At 31.1% G+C, this 14,915-nt stretch overlaps 1 long non-coding RNA gene and 1 other non-coding gene across 2 annotated transcripts; both read right to left on the bottom strand.

The window, feature by feature from the left end:
* Positions 1–393: 393 nt before the first annotated feature.
* On the bottom strand, positions 394–7,596 carry LOC142172865 (uncharacterized). Its single transcript, XR_012701886.1, has 2 exons — positions 6,891–7,596; positions 394–725 (listed from the first exon to the last, which is right to left on the bottom strand). It is a non-coding gene; the product is annotated as an uncharacterized LOC142172865 (long non-coding RNA).
* Positions 403–598, bottom strand: LOC142173045 (U2 spliceosomal RNA). The gene has a single exon (XR_012702479.1). It is a non-coding gene; the product is annotated as a U2 spliceosomal RNA (small nuclear RNA).
* Positions 7,597–14,915: the final 7,319 nt, after the last annotated feature.

The raw sequence follows: 14,915 nt of genomic DNA, 5'->3' as shown, positions 1-14,915 counted from the left end.
AATTATATTTCATATGATCATGACAGGGTAGAGGAGGGTAAGTAATAAAGTATAAATACACAAGCCATTATATGTCAATCTTCATCGTTTGAGCTAGCAGCTTTTGAGATTGAGATAAGTCGAAGGATTGGACGACAAAATTTGATCAATGATATCAATTCTTTTCCTTGGCGAGCAATACGATAGTCGCCCGACTAAAACAGGGAGATAAATATTGCCTTGTCTACTATAAATACGTCCATATTCTAAAGCAAGAGTCTTTCTTCGTATTCATTTAATTGAATAGTGAATATTACTTGAGTCAGTAACATTTTTGTAGTCTACCGTATAATCTAAACGTTAAAATATATACAAATAAAGCAATACAAATCAAGGCCAGTGCTGAAATTTAGATTTGATTTGGTGGGGTGCGCCAGGCCCTTGCAATAGTGCAACGCATGGGCGACACTTGAGAGCCCAGGTAGCAAGCTACCTTAATGGACTCTCCCCCTTAAAAATTTAAGTTAATATCGTGTGAGTCGATGACTCACATATTAGATATTAAACTGATAAGAACAGATACTACACTTGATCTTAGCCAAAAGGCCGAGAAAGGTATGCTTTATCTTGTACACGGCCTTCCGCTTTTATATCAGTCCTCTCCTTTCTGGCTTTTGTTAGCTCTCGATGTGGGATTTCCTTCAGATTGGAGAATTTTATGTTTCATATATGCGCCTTCTCCTTGCCTGTTCTACCATGGTAAATATTTACTCCCCATATTTATGCCAAGCTAAGTAATTTAATCATAGCGGTTAAAAAATAAAGTGAGAATACATATACGGTCAGACATCTCTAAACCTTAATAAATACTAGCAAACATAAACTAATGGAGATATTTCTGAGATAATTACCCAAAAGCCTAACAATTTTTTTTCTTTAGCTTTGTTTACATTAGATAAGATATTTCATCCTCTCTTTTTTTAGTTTTTTTTACCCGGTGTCCGGTACCCGCATTGGAATCCCGACTATATCCGGATTCGTGCCGCGTAGGGCCCCATTCGGGGGAAACGCTCCGTATCAAGGATTTTTCCATACGCAAGACTCGAACTCGAGATCTCTGGTTAATTGAAGAGCGGTCTCATCCACCGCACTACATCCTTTGGTAAAAACCTAACATTTGCAATAACATACACATGGTTTAACAATACAAGTCTATATCTATATTATTATAAAAGTACGAATGTTCTACGCTAAATGTTGGACGACAAAAATATCATTCAAATATTGATCGACTTTTATGTCCTTAAATATTTAATTATTTAATTATTCATTCAAGCAATAATTCTATATTGGATAAAATTGTAATATCCAATAGTGGACTTTGAAATTAACTAATCTTCTGTTAATTTAAATTGTTAATAAATTCTAGATTAGTCCTATTCGAAATTGAGTATGGCAAGACTTCTATCGAAAACACATTACACGTACATTAACTATATATATTCATGGTGGACAAGAGACAGACTATTTTTTATCTACAAATTCATGAGAGACACTCGACAAACTTTTCTCTTCAGGAAGCAATTCGTAAATTGTTACTGCAACCTTCTATTCGGGAAGCGATTCGTAAATTGTTACTGCAACCTTCTCTTTATGCCTTACAATTGATTGTTGTGCGTGATATAATACCTCTAATTAAATCTACTTTAGATGTGTGTTTACCAGAAAAATCGGATAACGTTAGATTTCTGTATGTTTTTAAGGATATGCGATACAATTTGATATATAAATCGTGTAGAGAAATAGAAATATGTGTATTTTTGACTATGAGAATGAAAATAGAGAGCAAAAAGAATGAATAAAATAAAGTAAAACAAGCACAAGAGGATATCTTTCAATATGAGAAGTGATCTTTTGTTACAGTGTATGTTGCTTGCTTACCATCCATGTCCCTCTTATAGTAGAGGGATTCTACTTTTTATACAATAAAAATACGTAGTGGAGAGCCCATGATGTATTGTCTTTTCCTCGATTTTCGCCAAGATTCTCTCCCATAGTGCGGTTGCAACGGCCCTAGTCTACGAGCTCGATACTAGCTCGAGCTCGGCATTGGATCGAGCCCTCAACCTTGGTCCGAGCTCGATTCTGACTTGGGGTCTCGGTATTCGGGGTGAGTGTTGGTCGGTCCATGCATCTTCGATAATCTCTGATTTATCTCGTAGTTCGATTTGGATATGAGCTCGATAATGATATCGAGCTTGTCATTGATCGGTCTTAGAGCTTGAAGCTCGCCACCCTTACTTCGGACCTTGACCAAGCTTGTCATGTAGATATCCTTTGATCGAAACATTATCGTCTCGACCAGTCCGTACGACTGACTCAAATCGATTTTGACCGTACACAATGTGCTTTTTTTAATCACCTGAGTTATTAGTATCCGCAATCTGATATTTTATTGGGTTGTTGAAGAGTAGTAGTTGAATCTTGAACATGAAATGTTTTATTTTTTGGTAAATAAAATATTTTTATTAACCAACTAGAAGTATTACATAAAAAAAACCTGCATACTATAAATATTTATTGAAATTGGTTTAGTTAAGCTTAAAAAAAATTGACTATGGTTCAAGTGAGATATTTGGCTTCTTAATTTTAGCGAAAAGACATGCTTCTTTCCTTTTATATTTGGTTTTACTGCATGTACTGGAAAAACCTAAGAACATTCCAATAATTAACAATCCTTTGGACGGGATCAAGCCGTAGAAGTTCGGATAGTGCTTTGTACATACTACAGACCAGTAACGGGGTCAGAATTTTGACTAAAGAGTGTCAACAAACACACAGTATATATATAATACCGCTACAAATTTTATGTTTTACATGCTATATTCCTATGTTCTTTCTATTAAAGTTACATGTAACCATTTCATTAGATAAATTGATTAAATTTGTTTTGGGGTGATCATGTCTAGGCCAAGGGAGTAATTCTAGATTTATTATGCTACTATTTGTATATTTGTTTTAACTGCCACCTATATTTATTACTATAAAATTGCAAATTTCAAATGCGAAGTAATATATATTGAACAATGAAAATATTCTCAAAATGGTAACTAACTTTTATCCTTTCAGAAACTAAGTTATTATGTAAAATAAATAATATTAAATAGTATGGTTCATCAATTCTCTTCTTGGTATTCATGTTGAAGTCGGTTATATGGTTCTCCTTTCTTCATATAATAAAAAGACATAACATAAAGCAAGTTTATATGGTTCAACCTGCTCAATCTTATAAAATAACTTAAGCTAACTATTAGACGGGCCTAAGGTTATATGTGCGAGACACGTACATAGAGACTAGTTATTATAAAAATATGAATACAATGTCGGTTTACAAAAATAGTCTTATAATATTAAGCAAAATAACTCATAATAAAATGACATAACCGAAATTCTAGATATTAGCTTTATAATCCTATTAAGTTTAGAACATAATACTACACGTTTGGAATCCTACATGATTATCTTTAGGAATCTTATTAGTATAATTACTTTCCGGCTGTCTAATTCGTATAAAATTGAACGAGTAAATATCTTTAGTCATGTAATCCTATTATTTTTAAGAGATACTTCTTAAAAAATCATATTACTAATTTAATTTGAAACGTATTATAATGTCCTATTACTAATTTAATTTGAGAATGTATTATATTGTCCAAATCCATTTAGAAAAAATAAAAGCCTATATTATTATAAAAGCGTAAATACAATATTAATATACCAAAATTGCCCTAAAATATTAAACAGAAGAACTCATAGGGAAAGGGCATAACTGCAATAACTTATATTTTGGACTACAATACCTTTTATGCTAATGTTTAATATTTAAGATTTTAAAATTACTAAAATTTGTCTATTAAATTCTTGTTAAACATATGTAAAGAGGTCTAATAAATCAATTTCATCATAATCATCTGTATTGGCAGTACATTACCACTCAATAATGTCCAATACCAAAAAAAGATTGTAATATTAAATGCACTGCATAAAGAGTTAAAATTGGGAAAAAAAATACCCCCACAATAATATATTTTTATATTTTATTTGAATTATTTTCCTACTCAAATAATATTTTTTTATCAATTTTTCGTGTAATATTAAAAAATACTCAATTATTAAACAACAACAAAGAAAATATTTAAGAATATAAATGTGTGAGAAAGAGAAAAAAATGGTAGGTAAGAGTGAATACTACTAATAATTATACAGACATAAAGATCTAAAAGTTCAATCTTGTACCCTTTGAAAATAAAATTTATGGTGGATTAAATTATAATTAAGATTAAATATTTAAAACAAGAGACGAACTAATATTAAGATCTGAATCAACATAGAATAAATTATTTTTTATGTTAAAAGTAAATAATTAAATTTTTTAATTAATTATTTAGCAAGATAATCCAATTCAATTATTTTTTAAATTTATCATATGAGTAAAATTCTTATTCAAGTTAAAAGAAAATCTTAGGTACATAAATTTATTTCATATAAAATAGCATTAGGACACAAAGTTAAAAGATTAATATATTTTTAAGAATCAAAATGTTATCCAAGTATCTTAGGAAACACAATCAAAGCTAAATCATAAACAAGAATAAGCTTTCATGACTATATTATAAAGAATCGACTTTGCTATAACAAAATTAATCTTTGTAGATGCCTATGGTGAAATCGAACTAATATTTCTATGTCACACATTACTTGCAAATATTATATCAAGACACATGGGAGTGTTAGCAATAATCAGAAGTGGTATACCAACAACGGTTTTATTGTGAGGCCACACACTTTATATTTGATATACTTATTCAAACAACTTAAATAATCATCACAAATATATCAAAGCAGAGCAATGATGCTAAATTTATAAGGAAGCAAAATTAATAATATGGGATGAAGCACTTATGGCTAAGTGTCAAACGGAGTTCTAGAGGTATATTTGATATTAATGAACCGTTTGGTAAAAAATTAATGGTCTAGGAGGTAATTTGTGTCAAGTACTACTAGTAGTTCCAAAATCGACAAAAGTAGAGAATGTAAAAGCTAGCTTGCCAAAGTTATACTTCTAGCCTCAAATGAAAAAGATTCATTTGGCAAGAAATATAAATTAAGAACATATCCAATATTCAGTGTCTTCTTGCTTCGTGTCGAAAACGAATAAGAGCATCCAATAAAAGATGATTTGGTTCTTCCTGAACACTTGGTTATCAATCCTAATGGTAATAGTAGTGCATTTAATAAGAGAAATATTTCTATCATTAGATTAAAATATAATTTGTGCAAATCACATGATAGAATTAAGAAGATATTTCTTCGTACGTTAGTGTCACCGTATATATAATAGACTAAGTTGATCTTCCATTGTATATAAGTTGATTTTGAAGAAAAATATGTCTGCCATGCTACTAAAAAATTTAAATACTACGAATAACTTATGTAATAGCATACATATGGTATATAGAAGTTTTTACTATTACGTTACACGTGCAAAAATTATGATACTAGTCAATGTTCTTCTAAGTATATTCTTATCCCTGAATTCAACTTTCGTCTTACGAATTAAGGAATATCTTTTTAAATTTGTGTGAAAATATTTTTAGTATGTTTATGTTTTGCAGATATAATAAATAAAGCACAAGGACAAACATCCTAAATATTTGACTATATTTATTGCAATATATTTTCTTGCACGAACAATAGTATGTTGCACTTTCAAGAGGGATATCAAAATCGACAACAAGAGTTCTGGTTAAGCCAGATCAACCAAAGGATTAGGAAGAAACATACAAAAAAAATATTGTCCACAAAGAAATGTTCTTTAAGATACCATCACATTAAATACTTTTAAATAATAATACAGAATTATCTAACTAATGTCACAACTCCATTTTTTTCGTTGGGATATGGGGAGTTTTTTTTTCAATTTAAGTGATATTAATCGAAATGGGATTATTTATTCAATTCAGAGTCGCCACTTGGAATAATTTATGGTGTCCCAAGTCACCGGTTTGTTTTAAAATCTCAGATCGAGGAAATTGACTCTATTTTTATGGTCTGCGAACACAGAAGACCGGGTAAGAAATTCTGTTAACACGGGAGAAGGTGTGAGGCACTCCCGAGTTCTGTAGTTTTAGCACGGTCGCTTAACAATTACACTTAGCTCGATTATCTGATTATTACATATTTTGAACCTATGTGCATTTTATTCCTTTTGCCACTTTTAATGTTTATGGAATTAATTTGAACAAGTCGCAATGTCGCGCACTCGTTTGTTTTTTGTACACATTGCGAATCGCGCCACGTGAAACGCACCCGCGATTTACAACATGTTTGTTTTTATTAGTATTTGAAGTTCTGGTTGAGTCACGTGAAACGCACACTCGAATTGGGATTTACGTATCACGACCATGCTACGGAAACCGTACCCATAATCACGATGATTTATTATTAATCGCGCCTAAAAGCAAGCTACGATGTTCATGAGTTATTCATTTGCTAAAGTTTAAGACTATTTGGGAATGTCCAAGAATTATAGAATCCTTTATGCACATGATTACTGGCGAAATGACTTATCTAACGAACTCTCTTTCATTTTTTTTATTATTGATTATTAATTAATAGAAGAGCAAAGATGTTATTAATTGAATAAAAATCAAGCAACTAAATATCAAAAACAGAAGGCTGTCCATTCGATACCCAAAGCAAATTCACGGACAAGTCATATGGCCATTAGCAATTAATTCTAAAATATCAAAATATGCAAATCAAAAGACCATGGACACAAATAAAGCATTTAACAAAGAATACACGATATCACTAGTAATGTTGAAGCAATAAGGAAAAAGAAAACAAACCTTTTATTAGCTTTCAAAGTATACAAAGAAAGGCACGTTGAAGAAGCTAACAACGAAGAGACCCGCTAATAATAGACCACGTCGGAACCTCGAAACTCGCCGGGAAAAGCTTGTCGGAAAATTCAACTCGAACCCGACCAAAACGTTGTTGTTTTGTGAGGAAAGAGGGTTGTTTTCTAGCTATTTTTCAGCTGAATTTGGAGCTTCATTGGACTGGTTTTACTAGTGGTCTGAGGATGATTTCTATGGCTAAAACAGTGAGGGTTAGGACGAGAGGTAAACAGTGTAGTGACGAAGGGAAATGCTCGTCGGCAAACTGGTGGTCAGCTCCAGCAGCGGCGATGGCAGCTAAAAGCGAGAAGTGTGCGAGAGAAAAAAAACAAAATGGAAAGAGCAGCGGGAGGAGGGGTGAGCAGCGGGGCTGGCCATAGTTGCCGGTATTTTTCGGCTACTCGTCGGCGATGGAGATCAAGAAGGGTGGTCGGCTTTTCCTTTTTCTCTTTCCTAAAATCGATCCCCTATATATCTCTCGTGCTCTCTCTATCTTCTCCTTTTTAGCCCCCAACTCTTTTTGTTTCTCTATCTATCCACACTCTATTTCTGTTTGTTTCCCCACCCCTGCTTTCCCCGTTCTTTTTCCTCTATGCGGTCAATGTCTGTTTTTTTTATAATGTGGGGTGAATATATGGGGATAAAATGAAGGAACGTGGATAGAATATTCTTCCAAAAACCTGAAATGGCCAAAACGCGAGCCTGTCCATGTGATGCCATGAGAATTTTGGATAAAAAGGAATCAAACTTTGTTATGAAACTTTGTCATTTTGTGCTAAGATGGCATAATCTCATTTGCTCACTTTTTGTTTTTTTGGCTGATTTTTTTTTCTGGATAATAACTAAAAAAAAAAAAAACATACTCCTACTAAACTAAAAATAGCAAGGTAAAATTACTACATACTCAATATCTTATTTATTAAAGCATCTAACTTAGAAATTAAATTAATATAGACGTAAAACATAATAATAATTTTTTTTAAAACCTTTTTTTTTCTTTACAAATATAGATAAAACCTATACTAAAAATGTGACTCTTTTTATTTTATTTTATTATTGTTTTCAATTTTCTTAAGTAATATATATATAAAAGAAAAAATAAGAGTTAAAATATGTAGATTAAACTTAAAATATATTTACATACTAAAAAGTGATGAAAAATTCAAATATAGTCAAAAATTAAGTGCTCACAACTGCCCCTCTTTGCTTGGAAACATGAATAGTGACGTGCTCGTTGCGGTCGGTCATTCCGTTATATTTGGGTATTTCGGGCATACAGAATTTTTTGGGGATTGGTTTTGGGGCTGCACTCGAGGGAAAAGGCATTTGAATGAATTTTTTTGAATCTAGCCCTTTTATCATTAGTGGAGCTCCCGGGATCTGATCGACCCTGGAATTATATGTTTATACTTTTTTATCGTTGGCTTCGACTCGTTTTGTGAGTTCCTCGAGCAATTTAGTAATTTCGGGAGTAGTCCCCGATTCTTGCTCATTTGACTTCACTATGGCTAGTTCCGTTCTGTGGGTGATTTCTCGAAGCAGATTGGGCTCCGACCTGCTTTGTACCTGAGTTTGGCTTTGCAATTGAGCTATCGCTATTTGATGGGCTTGTAACATCTCGAAGACCATCCGTAAGCTGATTTTGATCTCCTCCACGTTATGGGTGTCTCGAGCTACGGATCGAGTACCGCCCTGAATGCTTTTTTTCCGGTTCGGAATGTTGGGTCGCCTCAAGAGACACTTGTGAATTGACATCTAGAGGTACTTCGACTCAAGCTTCAGTGACATCGTTAATTCGCCTTCCGGCCCTGGGTGTCAAGTTGTTGGTTTCATCTTGAAGGCCGGCTTCGTGGTCGATAGGTAAAGCCATCGATCAAGGGTTTGCCATTGTTGATTTGAAGTTGTAAACTGGTGTTTATTGCAGATTTATATCAAACAATCACTGTTATCCTTAGCCCCACTGTGGGCGCCAAACTGTTTTACCTCGTAGTTCGATTTGGATATGAGCTCGATAATGATATCGAGCTTGTCATTGATCGGTCTTAGAGCTCGAAGCTCGCCACCCTTACTTCGGACCTTGACCGAGCTTGTCATGCAGATATCCTTTAATCGAAACATTATCGTCTCGACCAGTCCGTACGACTAACTCAAATCGATTTTGACCGTACATAATGTGCTTTTTTTAATCACCTGAGTTATTAGTATCCGCAATCTGATGTTTTGTTTGGTTGTTGAAGAGTAGTAGTTGAATCTTGAACATGTTTTTTTTTTTTTTGGTAAATAAAATATTTTTATTAACCAACTAGAAGTATTACATAAAAAAACTCTGCATACTATAAATATTTATTAAAATTGGTTTAGTTAAGCTTAAAAAAAATTGACTATGGTTCAAGTGAGATATTTGGCTCGAAAAGACATGCTTCTTTCCTTTTATATTTGGTTTTACTGCATGTACTGGAAAAACCTAAGAACATACCAATAATTAACAATCCGTTGGACGGGATCAAGCCGTAAAAGTGTCACTTTGTACGACAATCGATTTGATGTGATCGTGTGGTTATCTTGTGTTTTACTCTTATTTTGCTTTTTCTTATTATTAATAAATATATTTTATCCTTTACCCTAAATTTTTATAAAATAATTCTATCCCGTATCCTACTTTTTTTTTTTGTAATATTATAAGTTTATTCTTCATATTATTGGTATATGACATCATAAAACAAAAGCAAACGGTACAGTCTATCAAAATATTATAGTCATCAAAATAATACAATACTTATAATCTTGAGTTTCGATACATTATGGAATGATGTGTAACAACCATCCAAACAAACTAAACGAATTTAATTTCTAGATTTGCTTGAGTAATTGCATTTAAAGTAGTAGAATGCAAATTGATAGGGGATAACCAAATTTTTAACTGGTTAAGTTAAACTGTTAAAGTGATGCAAGAAAAGAAAAAAAAAAGGTTAACGTAATGCAATTAATACTCCATTTTAGTTCCAGATATTTTGTCATCAAAGTCTGAACCTTTAATTCACACAAAAATCGTAAATAGTTTAAGCACTTTTTAGTTATTTTTGTTTTAAATTTTCGTTTGGTTAAAGAAATCTAAATCGACAAATTAGTCTAATCACTTTGGAACCTTTTCTTTTGCATCAGCTGAACTTTCGGAGATGGATAAAGCACCTTTTTTTTAATAACAAATCAACAAAGTGTTTTTAGTACTTTTATGGTTGTCTATATGTGGTTAGTTAATCAATTTGGTCAACACTCAAGAAAACAAAATCACCTGAATTTTCAAAAAGTTCAAATCATTCAAATACAATGACGATGACAAAGGCCAAAATGGTCTCAAGAAGTTTCCAACATACAAACAGAAGGAACATATTTTCTTTTCTTTTTTGGGCTTTATGTAAAGTCTATTGAATTTGGATAAGCTTTGTTGGCACATATTTCAATATATTATCTTTTCTAATAGTTTTTCAATTATGATTTTATTTAATGAGGGGATAGTCGTTCGGTAAACTTTAGACAGAATGATCAACAAGGGTCATGATAGAGTGATAATTACGTGTTCATCCTTAATTAGATATCTCAGATTCGAACCATATATATGAAGTCGCGTATGTTAGTGAGCGTTTTACTCCTAATGTAAAAAATTTCGACGAATATCCGAATTTAATCGGGTCCCAATACGAATACCAAATATCGAGTGAAAAAAAAAAATTAGACCGATTGATTATGCAAAATATTGTTATGTTGTCATTTAATGGAAATTGAGGACCTTTGCTTTTATTGGCAATATTTAATTAGGCTAGTGAAGTTGCTTTTATCGTTGATTGTTGAAGTACGTGATCATTTCATTTAAAAGATGAAAATATTCTTTATTAGTTAATTATGTTTTTAACCGTTATAATTAAGGTTGGTTTGAGAACTTTGACATTGGAATTGGATTTTTACCTAATTCAATTTCGAAAATTTGAATGCTAGTCCTGATTTTACTCCACTAATTTACTTCATTTTTCTAGTCGATCCATCTATTTTATTTTGTTATTGAACCGATTAACTGTAACTATAAATTATACTTCTCGAACTCATATAAAGAGTAGTCTTTCAATATAAGGCCTCCGCTCATCGTTTGTTAGCAATTCTCAAACAATTATTAAAATTAATGAACTACCCCTCATACAAAAATCTTTTATTGTTATTATTTAAATTAAATTTGATACAACCTCATAATAAAAGCTAAAGTATTAATCTTCACTTAGCTCTAACCTATACTAGCATGTCTAAAATATAGAAAGTTCACTTCCAGAATCCACGGGCGAGGGTCTTTCGAAAATAATCTTTCTACTCTCCGGGTAGGAGAGTAGGAGTAAGGTATGCGTACACTCTACCCTCCTCAGACCCCGCTTGTGAAAACTCACTGAATTATTGTTATTCTTGTACTTCCAGAATCCACGGGTAACCTGATTAATTTTAGTCAAGGAATTAAAACAAATAAAGCGAATACTTAAATAAATTGAGTAGTTAGGTTATTTAAGTTATTAACTTAGTTTATTAGGTCTTTATTAATACCAGGTGTTTATAGAACTCTAAAGAGTAAATGAAGTATTCTAAATATTATTCCCTCCTCCCTTTGGTAGCATCCACTAGTTCAGAATTTTACTTGTTTATTTTCGAAAATCAAGAAAATTCTTTTTTTTCATGTTTTAATTTTATCACTAATTACTCATTCCCCAAGATCTTTTGAAATGCTATTATTATTATGCGTAAAATTGTAAATACAAACTTCATTTTTTTAAAAGGAGTGCAAAGTCAAAAGTGGACAACTAAAAGTGAACGGAGAGAGTACAAACTCCAAGAGTTTGAGACAAGTTATCCATCACAATCCGAAAAAATTAATCCAAAATTGTTAGATTTTTTGGTGTCAAAATAGAGGACTTCTTCTCCATTTAATCGTCTTAAGTAGTGGTGGCAAAATGGTTAAAAGAAAATAGTTAACCACTCATATTATCCACTAAAAAATGGGTTGGATAATGAATCTTTTAAAAAGGGGTCAAATATATGGGTTTGATCAGTGGACCCCAAGAAACTATGAGGATATGTCTCGGACTCTCGGTCATACAAAGATAAAAAAAGAAGAAAAGGAGATTAAGGAATGAATTTTGGCTAACACTTTACACACTATAAAAGACATTTTATTTGAAAAAGATAACATTTTACTTCATTACTTTTGAATTGGAAAAAATGGCAAAAAAAGAACCATTAATCTCCATATGAAAATTCTGGATTCAGGCAAACAGTACCAGTGAGAAGCTCCATATTTAAAATGTACTGTCCTGTTTAATTTGGATTCGCACATAGTAGAAGCGTATTTATGATTCAACTTTGATCGGTTCAATCCTTAAGTTTTATGACCTAGCCTATTACAATTTTCCTATTATGAATTAAGAATCTAATATTTATTAATATCAATAATCTTTTTGATAAATACATGATCAATGTAAAAAATACTAGGTTCGATAACTCTGCTGAACTAAGTAATAATGCTTTCCATCTGCCACTAATATTCGGCCAAAATCATAATGACTTAATTTTGTTAGAAGCTTGACTGCTTGAATAGGCGGCTATTTAAGTTAATTCTTCCTAAAAAAAACAAAAGTTTCCCGACAATAGAGTTTTCTTATGGAAAACTATGTATAATAGTTACAATTCTTTTACTGGAATCTTATTAAATAGTATGGTTCATCAATTCTCTTCTTGGTATTCATGTTGAAGTCGGTTATATGGTTCTCCTTTCTTCATATAATAAAAAGACATAACAGAAAGCAAGTTTATATGGTTCAACCTGCTCAATCTTATAAAATAACTTAAGCTAACTATTAGACGGGCCTAAGGTTATACGTGCGAGACACGTACATAGAGACTAGTTATTATAAAAACATGAATATAATGTCGGTTTACAAAAATAGTCTTATAATATTAAGCAAAATAACTCATAATAAAATGACATAACCGAAATTCTAGATATTAGCTTTATAATCCTATTAAGTTTAGGACATAATACTACACGTTTGGAATCCTACATGATTATCTTTAGGAATCCTATTAGTATAATTACTTTCCGGCTGTCTAATTCGTATAAAATTGAACGAGTAAATATCTTTAGTCATGTAATCCTATTATTTTTAAGAGATACTTCTTAAAAAATCATATTACTAATTTAATTTGAAACGTATTATAATGTCCTATTACTAATTTAATTTGAGAATGTATTATATTGTCCAAATCCATTAAGAAAAAATGAAAGCCTATATTATTATAAAAGCGTAAATACAATATTAATATACCAAAATTGCCCTAAAATATTAAATAGAAGAACTCATAGGGAAAGGACATAACTGCAATAACTTATATTTTGGACTAAAATACCTTTTATGCTAATGTTTAATATTTAAGATTTTAAAATTAATAAAATTTATCTATTAAATTCTTGTTAAACATATGTAAAGAGGTTTAATAAATCAATTTCATCATAATCATATGTATTGGCAGTACATTACCACTCCATAATGTCCAATACCAAAAAAAATATTAAATGGACTGCATAAAGAGTTGAAATTGAGAAAAAAATACCCCCACAATAATATATTTTTATATTATATTTGAATTATTTTCCTACTCAAATAATATATTTTTATCAATTTTTCGTGTAATATTAAAAAATACTCAATTATTAAACAACAACTAAGAAAATATTTAAAAATATATAACTGTGAGAAAGAGAAAAAAAATGGTAGGTAAGAGTGAATACTACTAATGATTATACAGACATAAAGATCTAAAAGTTCAATATTTTACCTTTTTTAAAATAAAATTTATGGTGGATAAAATTATAATTAAGATTAAATATTCAAAACAAGAGACGAACTAATATTAAGATCTGAATCAACATAGAATAAATTATTTTTTACGTTAGAAGTAAATAATTAAATCTTTTAATTAATTATTTAGCAAGATAATCCAATTCAATTATTTTTTAAATTCATCATATAAGTAAAATTCTTATTCAAGTTAAAAGAAAATCTTAGGTACATAAATTTATTTCATAAAAAATAGCGTTAGGACACAAAGTTAAAAGATTAATATATTATTAAGAATCAAAATGTTATCCAAGTGTCTCAGGAAACACAATCAAAGCTAAATCCTAAACAAGAATAAGCTTTCATGACTATATTATACAGAGTCGACTTTGCTATAACGAGATTAATCTTTGTAGATACCTATGGTGAAATCGATATAATATTTCTATGTCACGCATTACTTGCAAATATTATATCAAGACACATGACAGTGTTAGCAATAACAAAAAAGTGGTATACCAACAACAATTTTATTGTGAGGCCACACACTTTATATTTGATATACCTATTCAAACAACTTAAATAATTATCGCAAATATATCAAAGCAGAGCAATGGTGCTAAATTTATAAGGAAAGCAAAATTAATAATATGGGATGAAGCACTTATGGCTAAGTGTCAAACGAAGTTCTAGAGGTATATTGGATATTAATGAACCGTTTGGTAAAATATTAATGATTTGGGAGGTAATTTGTGTCAAGTATTACTAGTAGTTCCAAAATTGACAAAAGTAGAGAATGTAAAAGCTAGCTTGCCAAAGTTATACTTCTGGCCTCAAATGAAAAAGATTCAATTGACAAGAAATATAAATTAAGAACATATCCAATATTCAGTGTCTTCTTGCTTCGTGTCGAAAACGAATAAGAGCATCCAATAAAAGATGATTTGGTTCTTCCTGAACACTTGGTTATCAATCCTAATAGTAATAGTAGTGCATTTAATAAGAGAAATGTTTCTATCATTAGATTAAAACGCAATTTCTTCGGGGTGTTGAGGAGGCAGTGGCGCGTGTTAGGCCGAATTCAGTCACTTTGATCCAAATCTTG

Source organism: Nicotiana tabacum, chromosome 18 (assembly GCF_000715075.1).
Source record: "Nicotiana tabacum cultivar K326 chromosome 18, ASM71507v2, whole genome shotgun sequence".
Taxonomy (NCBI): Eukaryota; Viridiplantae; Streptophyta; class Magnoliopsida; order Solanales; family Solanaceae; genus Nicotiana; species Nicotiana tabacum.
Note: the sequence above shows the minus strand (reverse complement) of the source record. Positions and strands in the feature narration are given on the sequence as shown.